The sequence below is a fragment of the Macrobrachium nipponense genome, chromosome 39 (assembly GCF_015104395.2).
Source record: "Macrobrachium nipponense isolate FS-2020 chromosome 39, ASM1510439v2, whole genome shotgun sequence".
NCBI lineage: Eukaryota > Metazoa > Arthropoda > Malacostraca > Decapoda > Palaemonidae > Macrobrachium > Macrobrachium nipponense.
Window position 1 is genome coordinate 48491977 of NC_061099.1, and position 17429 is coordinate 48509405.

Genomic DNA, 17429 nt, shown 5'->3' on the forward strand with positions numbered 1-17429 from the left:
AATGAAACAACCCAAGAGTGGAAATTCTCCAACTGAATATCTCCAGAAGGCCTTTGCCAAAACAAAAAGAGAGTGAGAAGGAGTAATGCAAGCTGCTGTTCTTCTCTTATCTGTGTCGGATCCTTTAGTCTCTGTTGGTTATCATCAAAATGTTGAAATTCTCTTCATCATACATTGCTGGAATAAGCAAAATTGATACACTTATCATTGCAAGTATTCAGAAAAATTAGACCATTGGAGTTACCAAGAATGAAATTGCTTTAGAATCCTTGTTAGAACCTTTTATTTATATTATTTCAACATAAGACTGAACCGGTTTGAAACAAGCTGTAATGAATATCAGCCATCCCTCAAACTTTTAGCTATTTGATGAAATATTTAGTATAATGTTCATTTTTTTATGTAGGTTAATGAAAAGTACCATTGCAAATGCCACCATCAGTGTTAATGAAAAATTTAATACTAATCTAAAAATATAGGCATCTGATCTGTTTAGAAATAGCAACATGATACTGCCAAAGGTTGAATACATAATACAGAATTCCAAGGATATCATTAATCAATAATCTGGAAAGGTAATAGGCAGTCCCCGGGTTACGACGAGGGTTCCGTTCTTGAGACACGTTGTAACCCGAAAATCATCGTAAGCCGGAACATCATAAAAAATCCTAAGAAAACCTTACTTTTAATGCTTTGGGTGCATTGAAAACTATGTAAACTGCATCTTATTGCATTTTTCATTAAAAAAAAGCTTCAAATATTGATTATTTTGCATTTTGGGTGTCATATTTCTTGTGCCAAATGAGTGTTGTAGGCGTTTGTAACCCTGGAACATGCGTCGCAACCCTGGAAATAATTTCTGATAAATATAATTTAAAAGCGCCTTAACCTCGGAACGTCGTAAGCTGAACCCGTCGTAAACCGGGGACTGCCTGTATACTGAAAACTAAAATATATCTGTACAGGCAGTCCCTGGTTATTGGTGTCCTCGGCTATCAGTGATCCAGTTTTACAGCACTTGTCTAGTGAGGACAATAACTAGATTTTAGATGACGATATGAGCCGATCCCCGGTTAACGGTGATTTTTTATCATCATGTCGTCAGGAATGGAACTCCCCCAATATCTAGGCACTGCCTGTATGTATGTATGTATGTGCTATATTAATATGCATTTAAGCTACAAAATGTCTTTTAATAACTAATTTGCTATACCTTGGAATTAATTCACAGTGGAAACCCCCAGTATTTGTGGGGATGTGTACTAGACGCTCCCAACCACGAACATAGCTTGAATCCACGAATACTTAGAACCCCTATAAAAATGCTTACAATTACCTATTTTGTTAGTTCAAACTCAAGAAACACCCACTAAAAATCCTTACATTTGGTTTTTTTTTTTAAGTTTCATCACAAAAAGTGCATCTGATCATGAAAATGATAGGAAAATACAGTAATTTATGGATATTTCTCAGAGAAAAATACCTACTGCAAATATGCAAATTTCCCACAAATAATGGGTATATATGGTCCATAGAGAAATCCACGAATACATGAGTCCATGAATCTTGAGAACGCAAATATGGGGGGTCAACTGTATTTTCATATATGTTAACCAAAGGGAAATTTTTTAGTTGATAAGAAATTTGTTGGCTCATGGGCGTGAACCAGGGAACGAAGAATTCAGGGCATACAGTGAAATGCTTTTACCCACAAGGTTTCACTGTGCATCCTGAATTCGTGGTCCCATGATTTGCACCCATGAGCCAACAAATTTCTTATCGACTAAAAAATTCCCATTCCGTTACCATATATGGAAATATAATAATGCCGAGGAAGAGTGGATTGTGTAGACATCAAAGGAAATTTGTAGCTTGATGCATATAGTATATGAATCACAGTGATGTGATAATTCATTTTATATATGTATCATACTAAAACAGTCCCCAGTTATCGGTGCCCTTGGTTATCAGCGATTCGGATTTATGGGGCTTGTCTGGTGCCAATGATAACTGAATTTTTGGCATCAATCCCTGCTTATTGATGCTGCTGACCCATATCGGCGTGATAACTAAGGATCGATGTGGTAAACAGGGAGAGGGTTCTGCCATATAGGTTATGTATGTATGTCTATTGTATGTTATATATATATATTATAATATTATATATATATATATATATATATATATAGATAATATTCTATATATATAATATATATATATAATCATATATATATAATATCTATATATATCTATATATATATATATATTTATATAATAATATATATATTCTATATATATTATATATATATATATCGTAAGTATAGAAGAAATTCTCCTAAAGATCTTCCAGGCTGCACATATGAAATTCCTTGCAGAAGTGTGATACAGTCCATATGGAGAAACAGGTAAATCTCTTTCACAACGTCTCAAACAGAACCAATATTCTGTGAGGGAAACTGGCAAATATCGATGCATTATCATAAAATATGACAGATTTAGATCTCCTATAACTGGAGTCAAGCAAGAGCCTTAATTCCATGTAATGACACAGTTGAAAAAGGAATTATCATTGAATCTGTTTACATCAAGTCAAATAATGGAATTGTTCTAAATTTAAGTCTTGGTTTATTTAAACTTGATCCCTTCATAATATACTTAGTAGTTTCGGTTAGGGTTAAATCTGTTTAGGTTTGTGACTGATATCCAATAATCCTGGATTATCTCTTTAATTTTTACCCTTTTGACAATTAACCATCTGGTATTCTTGATCTTGTTGTGTACCTGAGAACTTTCTCTGTAATTGTATCTCATTCATTCCTTGACAATGTCTTAGTAAAGACAAAAGCGCTTGGATTTTCTGACTATCATTTTCCTGTGGTATTCGCTTATTGTATATATATAGTATATGTATATATATATATATATATATATATATATATATATATATATATATATATATATATATATATATATATATATATAATATATATACACACACACACACACACACAGCAGTTCCTGGTTATCGGCAGACTCAGTTATCAACGATCCGGTTTTATGGCACTTGTCTAGCGGCATAAAATCAGCGATTTCTGGGCTCAGTCCATGTCGCTTTGTGAAATATCCCTTTAGTTCATATTTCTAAGGTAAATAATGCTAACATTACCAGAGAAAAAATAAAGAGGGGGATGTCAGAGTATCCTGACCTCGCTCACCCTAAATAAAAAGAGGGTGTCGGTATGGTACTGGGGCAAGTGAGACCACTACCACGGACCTCTTGTCATTTAGAATTCTCCTTCACCAAAATCCCCCTCCTCGAGAGAGCTGGTACACAGTCGGCGCCAGCAACTACTACTACACACCCACCCACACCGACAACAGCACCTCTCGTGTTCATCCTTTTCGTTAGCGACATCTCGCACACACATGATTTCTTGAGCTCTGTGTTTTGTGCCCTAACTTTTGGATTTACCACCATCATGGAATTCCAAGCTATCGCCGCAGCTAAGTTAAGTACTGCCGAAAGGTTACATGTAGTTTTTAGCCAGTCAGGATCCGTTTTAACCGTTTTATGGTTCATTAACGGTCTTTCCTTGTCTGGTCTCAGGCTCGCCATGCCGGCTCGCCTCGTGTTTATTTTGTAGCTCCTTCGGTCTTCCATACCGTTGTGGCTAGTCTGTGCAGTACCTATGATTATTATCATGAATGTTTTAAGTGAGGTGCAGGATGTGCTACAATTTTCATGTTTTACATCGTACTATTCGGAAATCCTATGCCTCAGTGTCTTAGCTCAGTGTTAATGCATGCATGTCCCTTTGTCTAGGTCTGTTAGGCAGGTGGGTTATAACCCACTTTTTCTTTAGTCCAGCACCCTGGCCGTCGCCCTCCGTTTTACATATCGGCAGAGGCCAGCTCCTAGTTGTTGGTCTATCTACCTTCCAGGTAGGCTAGCCTAACTTCTCCTGGACGCCCCCCCTCTTTTTCTTACTCTTGATTTCCTTCCTTTCTGTTTTATTACGATGTATTTGTTATGTGTTGCATGTTTGAGACGGTTTGTTTTAGTCTAGGCTACGTTTTGTCTGTCCCATTCGCCCACGTGGTCCAACCAGCTGATCACCATGGGCCACCAGCTCAGTCCCCCACTTCCTCCCTCCCCATCACGGGGAGGATGGCAGCCCTCGCTCGCTCACGGTCGCCATGGCACCAACCGAGCACCCCTCCCCTCCTCCTCCCTTCCCAGGAGGATACGGGAGTTTACGGGAAGGGGGTCTTGAGTCTGGCTCGTATACCGTTCTCCTCCCTGGGATCTGGGGGGGGGTGGGGGTTTCTTGTGCGTTCGGGTTGGGTTGGCCACCCGCCCGCTCTGTTCTGGGTCCTCTTCGGTTCTCGCTGTAGCTCTAAAATCCTCCCTCGGTCTACCTTTCCCCTTCCCATCTGTTATACAGCGGAATCGCTGGCCCTGCCAGCTCCTTGGGGGGTAGCGGAGAGTAGCCTTTACATGCATCCCCTTTTATATACATTTATATGCTAATATGCTTCATTGTTCTGTTATCACTTTCCGCTAGTCTGGCGGAGCGCCCGCTCACCATCCGGGTTCTCTGTTTGCTTGCGAAAGTTTTCTACGGTGGAGCTACGCTTCGCTTGCCTTGTTTATTACTTATTTTATTTTATTTTATTTTACTTGGGTTAATCTTCTCGTTTCTCTCCGCTGTGCTTGTACCCTCACCTCGGTGTACCCTCGGTATATGAGCAGGTAACTGGTTCGAAGGAAATCTTCGCTCTGGTGTACCGGAGTTTATCGGACCAGTTTACCGACTCCTACGGACTATCTCTCACGGAGTACAGGAGAGGATTATGCCAAGAAAAATTTTCATTCCAGCATGCAGCGGAGTATCATATCTTAGAAAGGTTAGCCATGTTAGTATCTGCCGATACTTATGTATCTGTCCCACGTTTAACAGGCCCTATCCAACTGTGTCAAGAGGCGGGGTGCAACGCCATCCTGCAGGATCCATGCGGTCATGAGGTCTGCCGGACCCACGCTCCCTGTGCCATCCGCCATAATGATTTAATAGTACGGCATCATGAGGCCTGCTCCATCTGCTATGATCTGGTAGACCAGTTTACTGCCGGAGTAAGTATATAGTACCAGAGTAATATACTTATAACTGTTTTTGGTATTTACTGTTATAAAAGCTTATGTTAAGATATATAGTTTATTACTTTAGTCTTAAGTGTTAATCATATATCTTTGGGGCTTCGTTGTAAGGACTACAATGACCCTTTATTTCAGGCTACCGCCGTGAAGGACGCCGCGTCGGCTACCCTGAGGGCCTGGGTCAGAGGCTTTGGGAAGAACGTCTCCAAGGGGCAGCCATACATCCTGGACAAGAGTATGGCTGTCCGCCTCTTCCCAGGCGGCAAGTCGACCAGGTACGTCGACCCAGCAGCGGCAGCTCCGTGCATCGCAGCTATTCAGCAGCAGGTGGCGCAGGTATTGGTGGAACAAGGGGCCCCGGAGATCGCCGAGGATTGTAGCGACTCTTGACCTTAATGTAGAGCCGAAGCGGTAGGAGAGAGTGATTTATTAGTTGAGGTAGGTTTGCTAGTAGCTCAAGGGCTTCCCTTGGGCTTGTCTGGATCTTCGTCCCCTATTCCTTCTTCTTCTTTCCAAGGCTTTTCTGAGTCGGACATTCCGGCTAAGATGTCATTAGCTTCAGCTATCCCTAAGGTGAAAGGGAAGCGGGAGCAGAAGACCCTGGAGAGGACGTCTTCTAAGAAGACCTCGTCCTCGTCATCTCATAATACTCCGCTCACCAACCCGGAGGAGAAATCGAAGTCTTCTTCGACTTCTTATTCGAAAGGGTCTAGAGGCAAGTCCTCTAAGGAGAAGGCCTGTGCTTCCTCTGAGCCAGAGCCTTCGACGTCCACCGGAGCGCGTCCAAAGACTCCTGTGTCGGTCAGGGACCCTAGTCCCTTCGACACCGAGGCATTCACTGCAGGTGTGATGCAACAGGTGGGCAACCTAGTCGGTAGTATGATGAACGAAAGGCTAGATCAGATGCTTTCGCGCATCTCCACCTCGTTTGAGGAGTCGGGTCAGTCAATACGAAACATTTCGGAGAGGCTGACGAACAAGGAAAACCTATTGGCGGGTCTTAGGGAGAATCCCCCAGCAGTTCTTCCTCAGGCAGGTACCGGAGTACCACACATGCCGGTTATAACACTCTCCCTCCCTTCACCATGAGCAATCCTTGGAGGGATGCAGCCTTTGCCCCCTTCAAGGACGGAATGATTTCCATCCCCGATTGTGGAACTCGAAGGATAGAGGACTTTGAGTTCCACCCCGCCAATCTCCAACCACCCTTCATGGGCTACGCTCGCTTGACGGAGGCGGCATTGAGGAGGGAGGATAGGATCCCGAAGGAAACTGTTATTTACAGTCGGGATCAAGCCCAAAGGGAATGGGTTAGATGCCTAGAAGAGTGGATTGCACAAATACCAAGCTTCAGGCTTTCAAGAGCCCATTCCCCATCTTTGTGTCAGAGGAGGAGACACCACTCCCCTTTACCACAAAGCTGGCCGCCATGAAAGACGAGCCTATGCCTCAGCTGAGAGTCAGATTCAACATCTCCATCTTTCAGGATCTGAAGACCTCTGGGCGGATCTACCGGCTTCCTTCACAATCGGGAAGCTCAAACCAGATTGTGCTATTGAACAATTTGGGGAGAGACTACCGAGGTTGCCGGATAACCTGATCCAAGCGGAGTTTGACGCTAGGACCAGGTTAGGTAGAACTCTGAATGCCCTGGTTATGACAGAGGTTGCCGCCATCACTTACGGGACGGAGCCTCTGTTCAAGTTGCTAGCAAAAGCACAAACACAAACTGTACAGTCTGACCTGTACGACTTTGTTGTAGCTAGGCGCAACTGCAGGAAGCACGTCCTGCAGGAAGCCACGATCAGGCACGAGCCAAACAAATTGCTCGCATCTTCCATCTGGGAGCTGGAATCAGCGGTGAACGAAGAGGTTCAGCATGAAGCGACCAGGCTGAATCAGAGCCTTAAGGTCAGCTGGGGACTTTCTGGCAAGAGGAAGCCAGAAGGTACCCCCTCAAGTGTGAAGAAGCTGAAGAAGCCCAGGAAGTTCACACCTTTCAAGGCTACTCAGCAACAGCAAGTGGTTCAGGCGGTTCCCATGTCCCAAGTGGTTCAGCCGTCAACGTCAAAGAACCAAACCCAGCCAATTCTGCTGACATCCCAAAACCAATCCTCGACCTCCTATGCTGTGTCTCCGGCCTTTAATCCTGTTTTTGAAGGTCAGGCATTCCAAGCCTTCAACAGGTTCGGAAGGGGAAGTAGAGCTAGGGGTACATTTTGCCAGAGGGGTGGTGGAAGGACACCCAGCAGAGGGAAACACTTCCGTGGAGGACGCGGAGCACGTCCTGCCCAAAGTCAGTGAGGGCCCACAGGTAGGAGGGAGGCTGTTCCTCTATCGGCACAGATGGAGATTCAGCAATTGGGAACAGAGCATTGTGTCCAAAGGGCTGGGGTGGAGCTGGATCAAAGGTCCCCCTCCATCCAAAACATTCCTTCAAGTTCCAACAAAGGAATTGACAGAGTATGCACAAGAGCTCCTTCAGAAAGGAGTAGTATCAAGAGTCAAACATTTAAAGTTTCAAGGACGCTTGTTCAGCGTGCCAAAGAAAGGCTCAACAAAACGAAGAATAATCTTAGACTTGTCCCGTCTAAACTTATTCATTCGTTGCGACAAGTTCAAAATGCTGACTATCTCGCAGGTGCGGACCTTACTTCCCTGTGGGGCCGTCACCACCTCTATCGATCTTACAGACGCATACTATCATATCCCAGTTGCGAGACACTTCCGCCCACATCTAGGCTTCAGGTTGGGAAACCAGGCATTCTCCTTCAAAGTGATGCCCTTTGGGTTGAACGTAGCCCCCAGGGTGTTCAAGAAAATAGCGGAATCAGTAGTCCAACAACTGAGATCACAAGGGAATATGGTAGTAGCGTATCTAGACGATTGGCTCATTTGGGCAACAACCGTCGAAGAATGCCTCAAGGCCACGAACAAAGTAATACAGTTTCTGGAACATCTGGGGTTCCAAATAAACAAGGTCAAATCCAGGCTAACGCCGGAATCTCGTTTTCAGTGGCTCGGCATTCAGTGGGACCTGAACTCCCACACTCTGTCAATTCCGTTGGTCAAAAGGAAAGAAACAGCCAAGTCAATAAGGCAATTCCTCAAGTGCAAACAGACATCAAGGAGAAACCAGGAAAGGATCCTAGGTTCCCTCCAGTTTGCGTCAGTCACAGCTTTTCTGCTCAAAGCAAGGTTGAAGGATATAAATCGAGTTTGGCGCTCAAGAGCAAACATCAAATCTCGAGACAAGTTGTCAGGCATCCCGCCGATTCTTCGCAAGCATCTCCGCCCCTGGCCGGAGGCCAAAAGCCTGTCGAAATCAGTCCCTCTCCAATTCCCTCCTCCGGCGTTGGTTATCCACACGGACGCCTCTCTGAGCGGTTGGGGGGGGTTATTCCCAATTCAAGAAAGTTCAAGGGACTTGGTCGCCTCAATTCCGCCGGCTTCACATAAACGTACTGGAAGCTATGGCAGTATTTCTCACACAAAAGAGGCTTCTACCAGCCAAGAATTACCCATATCAAATAGTATTGGACAGCGCAGTCGGGTTATAGTACACTGCATCAACAGGGGAGGATCCAAATCAAGGCATGTGAACCATGTCATGATAGCCATTTTCTCTCTGGCAGCCAAGTACAAATGGCATCTATCCTCCACTCATCTGGCGGGAGTAAGAAACGTGATAGCAGACGCTCTGTCTCGTTCAGTTCCTCTAGAATCGGAGTGGTCCCTGGACAGGCGCTCATTCCAGTGGGTATGCCAAAAGGTCCCAGGCCTCCAGGTGGATCTTTTCGCGTCACAATCCAACCACAAGCTCCCTTGCTATGTGGCCCCCAACCTGGACCCTCTGGCCTATGCCACAGACACCATGTCCATAGATTGGAATCACTGGAAAAAGATATACACCTTTCCTCCAGTGAATCTTCTATTGAAAGTCCTGAACAAGCTCAGGTCATTCAAAGGACAAGTGGCTCTAATAGCCCCGGATTGGCCCAAGAGCAATTGGTACCCTCTCCTTCTGGAATTGGGTCTCCGGCCCCAAAGGATTCCGGACCCCAAACTGTCTCAGTCAGTACAAATGAAGACTGTGTTCACTTCCTCAGGAACTCTCAAAACCCTAACTTTATGGACTTCATGATGTTCGCGGCTAAGAGAGATGCGAATATCGATCCCCAAAATATCCTTTTCTTAGAATCGGATAAAAGGGAATCAACATTGCGCCAATATGACGCAGCAGTTAAAAAACTGGCAAATTTCCTGAAGGAAACGGATTCTCGAACCATGACAGTTAATTTAGCTATAACCTTTTTCAGATCCCTGTTTGAAAAAGGTCTAGCAGCTAGTACTATTACAACCAATAAGTCAGCTTTAAAGAAAATCTTCCAGTTTGGCTTTAAGATAGACTTAACAGACTCTTACTTTTCGTCTATCCCTAAAGCTTGTGCTAGGCTCAGACCTTCAGAAAGGCCTAGTTCAATTTCATGGTTCTTGAATGACGTTCTCAAACTGGCTTCAGATACTGACAACAATTCATGCAATTATATGATGATATTAAGGAAAACATTATTCTTACTAAGTCTGGCCTCAGGAGCCAGGATATCTGAACTGTCGGCTCTTTCCAGAGACTCTGGACATGTGGAATTTCTCCCTTCAGGAGATTTTCTATTATCTCCAGATCGTAGTTTTTTGGCTAAAAACGAGGATCCCTTGATGAGATGGGCCCCTTGGAAGGTCCTCCCTCTTCCTCAAGACCCTTCTCTATGTCCAGTGACGACCCTACGAGCCTATCTGTCCAGGACATCCTCTAGGTCCTCAGGCCCCCTTTTCATAAGGGAAAAAGGTGGCATTATTTCCTTAAAAGGGATCAGGCAACAAATCCTATATTTTATTAAACAAGCCAATCCTGATTCATTCCCTAAAGCCCATGACATCAGGGCAGTTGCCACCTCTATTAATTACTTCCAGCATATGAATTTCGATGATTTAAAAAAGTACACTGGCTGGAAATCGCTGACAGTTTTCAAACGTCACTACTTGAAATCCTTGGAATCTCTTAAATTTCTGACAGTGGCAGCGGGAAACATAGTTTCCCCTGACACTGTCTAGTAGTTGTAGTCGAAGATCCAGATCTCCTTTCTACCTGCCTCACTAATATTTTCCTTTAATCCTACCGTCAGGCTCAATCCTGTTTGAGCCTTAGCTGCCTAAAAAGGCTATGTATCGTGATGTGTCCCTTATTTTTTTTGCTAGGGTCACTCACACCTGTAAATAGTTTGCCAGATGTGGTTATTTTGTGATGTCCTCCCTTATTTTTATGCTAGGGAGACTCACTAATAATTAATAATTTCTAGTTTTAAGTTATCATAAGTTAGCCTAAGTGTAATTTTAAGTCCTACTATGTATTTTAAGGCTAACCCATATTATTTTATACTAGTTTAAGTATGATAACTTTGTAATTGTTTTGAAAACTAGATTAAAATTATTTTGTTTTACTTTTGTGTTTTCTTAAGACCTTCTACTGTTTCTTTTCCAATCTTGTGCTAATTCTCTGGTACTATTTCACAAAGCGACACGGACTGAGCCCAGAAAAGGGATTTTGACGAAGGAAAAATCTGTTTCTGGGCAAGGGTCCGTGTCGCCCATTGAAATCCCCCCCTGTTTATCTCCCACCCTTGCACTCAAGATTGGTCCTCTAATGTCAAGGATGGCCACAAGAGGCGCTGTTGTCGGCGTGGGTGGGTGTGTAGTAGTAGTTGCTGGCGCCGGCTGTATACCAGCTCTCTCGAGGAGGGGGATTTTGGTGAAGGAGAATTCTAAATGACAAGAGGTCCGTGGTAGTGGTCTCACTCGCCACAGTACCATACCGACACCCTCTTTTTATTTAGGGTGAGCAAGTCAGGATACTCTGACATCCCCCTCTTTTATTTTTCTCTGGTAATGTTAGCATTATTTACCTTAGAAATATGAACTAAAGGGATATTTCACTGGGCGACACGGACCCTTGCCCAGAAATAGATTTTCCTTCGTCAAAATCCCTTTTATGGTGCCATAACATACCTAACAGAGGCACCATAAATCACAGAGTTTCGGTTAATGGCGGTTTTCACTTACAGCACCCCTCTGAGAATGGAACTAAGCCCCCCCCCCCAATAACCATAGACTGCCTGTGTATATATACAGTGCATCCTCACTACCCACCACATATACAGGTATGTGATTTCATTTTGTTCCGGCATTGCTGCCTATGATAGCGCAACTCATTCCAACAGACTTTTATGTAAGATAAATAAAACTTAATAAAAAATTGCGCATGGAATAATCTTGAGCGACAAGACAAAGTTTTAAATTTATTTAACACCCCCTTACTGTAAACCAACACTTAGTATTAAATCTAGGCATATCCTTTGCCCTTATGCCAGACCGTAAAAACAACTTAGACTTCATAGTGGCTTTTGACAAATTCATATAGGACAAAAATTACAGCCGTGAAGAGATATGTTTAATAGGTGTGTTACTAAATGCTTTAACTGACCTTAATAAGAAATATCCTGTTCCCCGTAGATTTATGATAGCAATCCACTCGCTAAAAAAGTTAGTTGTTGTAATAAGTAGATCCAACAAAGACGGTAAAATCGTAATCATGGACAAAGACTTCTACCTTGACAAAATCAACCAACTCCTTAGCGACACAAACACTTACAACAACCTTATGAAAAACCCCCTCCAAAAAGTCCCCACAGAATTTTTTTCGGAAAGTAAGATTAATTGGCGAAGACAAAAAGAGGGAAAAATTAGCCCTCTATTCAGATAATTTCCCAACAGCGCTTGACAAAACAATAAAGTTAGTTGAATTATGTGTATCTAATAATGTATTTTCCTTTGGGGAATCAATTCTATAAGCAAAATTCCAGGTGTAGTATAGGTAGTCCTTAAATCCTGTTTTAGCCAATCTGTACATGGAATACGTACTTTGAAACTACAGTAATAAATGCAATAAAACCCAAAAACATGCTGTGGATGAGATATGTATAGGATATTCTAACCTTTTGGGATAATAGATGGAGCAATTTCAATGAATTCCTTTCAAAATTAAACACATTAGTACCCAACATCAAATTTCAAGTTGAATGGGAAACAGACAACAAAATTCCTTTTCTTGATGTTTCAATAATTACAGACACGACAGAATACAAATTAACCATATACAGAAAACCAATGTTCTCACTTTCATACATTCACTACTTTAGATATCATGACATTCCTATCGAGATAGGCGTAGCCAGCAACCTATTCTTAAGAGCCTTACGAATTTGTTCCCCAGATTTCCTGGAAAAAGAATTTGAACTAATTCATAAGCAGCTTTCATCTTTAAGGTATCCTGACCATATAATTGAGAAAGCAATTCACAAAGCAAATGTAATTTTCTACCTACCCCCTCAAGACAAGACCAGAGAGACACCCAACAATAAAATAAAAATTCCACACATGGACAGGATTAAGACGGTGACCCACACCCTCGGAAAATCTGACCCTTTTGCATTTACTTACCCAAACACCTTAGCCAAATCCCTGATTAACATCCAACAAAAGACATCCCCCAAGGACACAGAAGCCAAATCCCTGATTAACATCCAACAAAAGACATTCCTCAAGGACACAGAAGTTTACTAAATCCCATGCCTGGATTGTGGCCAATCTTACATCGGTTTTACAGGAAAATCACTTCCCCAAAGATTAATACAACAAATGGTCAGTTAGGTATGGACAACAGAATTCAGCTAATTTCAACCATATAAATGAACATAACCACAATAAACTGGAATTTGTCAAGTATAATTTATAGCAGCAACTGTCGGTACAAGAGTCAGATGATAAAATTGGCCTTGATTAAACAGACAGGTAATGAACATCTCAAAGGGCGCATGGGATTCAGATGTCGTAGATAAAGTTTTCTTCAACCAACGCTTAAGAGGATTAAAGAAGGATTATTAGTGGGAGTGACCTAAATTGGCTTATGTATGAATGGATCTCTTGGTATAAATACCACCTTTTCTGTAACTTTTCTCATTCATCTACCTGAAGAGAGACAGCAGTCTCTGAAATATAGTATTTTCTCTCTATATTTTGGCATCTTTATGGGCTTCTTTTATTAGACACACACACACACACACATATATATATATATATATATATATATATATATATATATATATATATATATATATATATATATATATAAATAAGTCTATCACATTACCTGTGATTCATATACATATATCGAATAACTACAAATGTCCTTTAATATCTAATTCGCTCTATCTCGGAATTAATATATTTTCATATATGTTTAACCGAGGGGGAAGGGGGAATTATTAAGCGATAATAGAATTGGCGATCGACGGGCGCGAACCAGCGACCTCTCAATTCCAGGACAGGCTTCACTGCCTGTCCTGGAATTGAGAGGTCGCTGGTTCGTGCCCGTCGATCGCCAATTCTATTATCGCTTAATAAATTCCCCCTCAGTTAAACATATATGAAAATATATTAATTCCGAGTAGACAAATTAGATATTAAAGGACATTTGTAGTTCGATAATTATATAATATATATATATATATATAATATATATATATATATATATTATAATATAATACATATATATATATATCATAATTATATATATATACATATATATATATATATATATATATATCTATATATATATATATATAGATATATATATATATATATAGATATATGTACATCATATATATATATATATTATATATATATATATATATATATATATATATATATATATATATATAATATATATATATGTGTGTGTGTGTGTGTGTGTGTATTTAATAAAAGGAGCCTATAAAGATGCCAAAATATAGTGAAAAGGGATTTTGACAAAGGAAAAAATCTATTTCTGGGGGAAGACCTGTGTCGCCCGGTGAAAAGTTCCTGTAGCTCACTTTTCTAAGTATAAATAGATCCTAAATATACCAGAGAAAAAGCTAGCATGGTATCCTGAAGTTACTACCCTCAGCTCGAACACCCCAAGGGCGTCGGTATAAGCACTAGGGCGAGTGGAAGCCACTACTCACAGGTCTTATGCCAATTAGAGGATTCCTCTTCAAAGTCCCTCACATGGCAAGAGCCATTAAAAAGGCTACTCCCCTTACCTTCTGCTCGCTCTCGCTACTACTACTACTACCTGCCCGCCATCTTCATTCCTGGAAAAGACACTCAAGCTTGGACTGGTTAAGGGTGGGGAAAGAAGAAGGGATGGGTTCACCGGGCGACAAAGGTCTTCCCCCAGAAATAGATTTTTCCATCGTCAAAATCCCTTTTCTGGGTTTGACCTGTGTCTGCCGGTGAAAAAGTATCAGAGAATTTCCATCCAAGCTTAACAGATACCAAACAAGTATGTAAAAGGGATAATGAAACCTAAGGTTCACTTACAGAATAAATTTAATGTGCCGTAATAAGGCGGAAAACTTACTTACTAATTACACTAGAACTTAAACTAGGGCTTAAAACTAGTAATAATAAAACAATATAATAGAATGGTATCTGAAGCAATATACAAAAGGTATTTACAGGCAGGTCAGTGATACCAATATGGTCTCAACACTATGTACATGTTCCAGTGACGGGATGGCAAACCAACCAGCCCGGCCCGGAAGAGAGAGGGCTGGCAGGGAATACAAGCAAGGCAGGTAGGAAGGAGAGAGTATTTAAGGGAAAAAGGACTGACAAAAAAGGGCTAAGGGAAGGAGTTGATAAGACGCGGTCATTCAGGGGAGACTATGCTCCCTGCAGCCACTGTTGAGAATTTAAGGGCCTCTAAGTTCTTGAGATAGTGGCGTTTAAATACTGTTGGGGATTTCCAACCCGTATATTTCTTCAAGTCTTCGAAATTCATATTGTGAAAATAGTTAATGGCGGTAGCCACTGCTTGGATGTCATGGACGTATGGGACTGAATCCAGGTTGGCCTGTTTACTAAAGTAGTAGAGTATTTGTTGTCTAATACCTTTAAGAGAAATCGTACCACCTTTCTCTCTAATAAAAAGGGGGCCTGAAGATTTTTCGGAAGTCCTGGCTAGATAGGATTTAAGGGTAACGACATGACACAATGATGCGTCCTGTGTCAGAGGAATAATTTTCCATGGAGCCCACCTGTTTTGTGGGTCCTCATTCTTAGCCAAGAACTTCCGATCTACGGATAGTAATACTTCACCCGACGGGAGGAATTCAACATGATCTGGATTTCTAGAGAGAGCTGAGAGTTCAGATATTCTGGCACCTGAAGCCAGGGCCATTAAGAATAAGGTCTTTCTGAGAAGGGTTATAAATGAGCATGACTCATTATCAGTATCTGAGGCTAATTTAAGTACATCATTCAAAAACCATGAGACCGTATGAGGGCGGTCTATTGGTCTCAGACGGGCACATACTCTTGGAATCGAAGAGAAGTATGAATTTGACAAGTTAATATTAAAGCCAAGCTGAAAAATCTTCCTTAAGGCCGATTTGATTGTAGTAATGGTACTAGCGGCTAGGCCTTTTGGCGGCTAGGCCTTTCTCAAATAGAGTGCTAAAGAACGAAATTGCCAGATTTGTAGTCATATTTTGAGCATGTGAATTTTTTAGAAAAATGGCCAATTTCTTCACTGCTGAATCATACTGCCTGAGCGTTGATTCTCTTTTATCTGATTCTATGAATAAGATGTTTAGAGGATCAATACTAGCGTCCTTTTGGGCCGCAAACTTCATGAAGTCCACAAAGTTAGGGCACTCAGAATTCTTGAGGAAGCTGACACAGTCTGAGTTTGTACTATCTGTGTCAGTTCTGGACGGGGAATCCGTTTGGGCCGGAGATTCAGTTCTAGAAGGAGCAGAAACCAGTTGCTCTTTGGCCAGTTGGGTGCCACTAATGCTACCTGCCCCGTGAAAGATCTTTGCTTGTGCAGGACCTTCATCAGAAGATTCACCGGTGGAAATAGGTAAATCTTCTGCCTATTGTTCCAATCTATGGACATCGCATCTGTGGCGTAAGCTAGAGGGTCAAGGTTGGGTGCCACATAACATGGTAGTTTGTGATTGGATTCCGTGGTGAATAGGTCTACTCGAAGGTCCGGGATTTGATTGCAAATCCACCGGAACGACTTCCTGTCCAGGGACCACTCCGACTCCAGCGGAGTTGTCCTGGAAAGTGCGTCTGCGATAACATTCTTTACTCCTGCCAGGTGAGTTGCTGACAGGTGCCAATGATTTTTCGTCGCCAACGAAAATATCGCAATCATTACGTGATTTAGTTTGCTTGACCTGGAGCCTCCTGTTTATACAGTGGACTACTACTAAACTGTCCGAGACTAACCTTATATGACTGTTTCTGGCCGGAGTCAGTCGCTTTAGGGTCAGGAAAACGGCCATCGCTCTTCTAGAATATTGATGTGGAACTGGCGGAACATATCCGACCACGTTCCCTGGACTTTCTTGTGTTGCGAATAGCCTCCCCAGCCGCTCAGAGATGCATCCGTGTGGATAGTTAGAGACGGCGGAGGGAATTACAGTGGTACTGTCTTGGCCAGGTTCCGGCGTTCCGTCCATGGATGGAGCCTTTGTGTTAAAATGGGTGGAATTACAGAGATCTTGTCCCTGAGATCGATGTTGGCTCTCTTCCTCCAGACTCGATTGATATCCTTCAATCTGGCTTTCAATAGGATGTCCGTAACCGACGCAAACTATAGCGAACCTAGGATTCTCTCTTGGGTACGCCAAGAAGGCTTTTTGTTCTTGAGGAACTGTTTCGTAGCCGTCGCTATCTCCTTGACCCTCTTGGGTGGGAGAGATAGTTTGTGCTTGTTTAGGTCCCATTGGATTCCCAGCCATTGGAAGTGGGAAGCCGGAACAAGCCAAGATTTTTCCTTGTTTATCTGGAAACCCAGAAATTCCAAGAATTTCATCACCTTGGCTGTTGCTTTGCGACACTCGTCGACGCTGGCTGCCCAAATGAGCCAGTCGTCTAGATAGGCTACTAACATTACCCCTTGAGTTCTTAGCTCTTGAACTATCGTCTCTCCTAATTTGGTGAATACCCTGGGCGCAATATTGAGCCCGAACGGCATGACTCTGAATGAGTAAGCCTGCTTTTCTAGCTTTAAGCTTAGGTACGGAGAGAAGTTCCTTGCTATCGGAACATGATAGTAAGCGTCTGTAAGATCTATAGAGGTGGTGACGGCCCCACGGGG

General features: G+C 42.3%; 2 protein-coding genes across 2 annotated transcripts in view; both read left to right on the forward strand.

Annotated features, from left to right (window-relative positions):
* The window catches only part of LOC135210327 (uncharacterized), a 702311-nt gene that overhangs the window by 314457 nt on the left and 370425 nt on the right, over positions 1 to 17429 (forward strand).
* Positions 1 to 17429, forward strand: part of LOC135210325 (poly [ADP-ribose] polymerase tankyrase-1-like) — a 331749-nt gene that overhangs the window by 268035 nt on the left and 46285 nt on the right. The window lies entirely within an intron of this gene.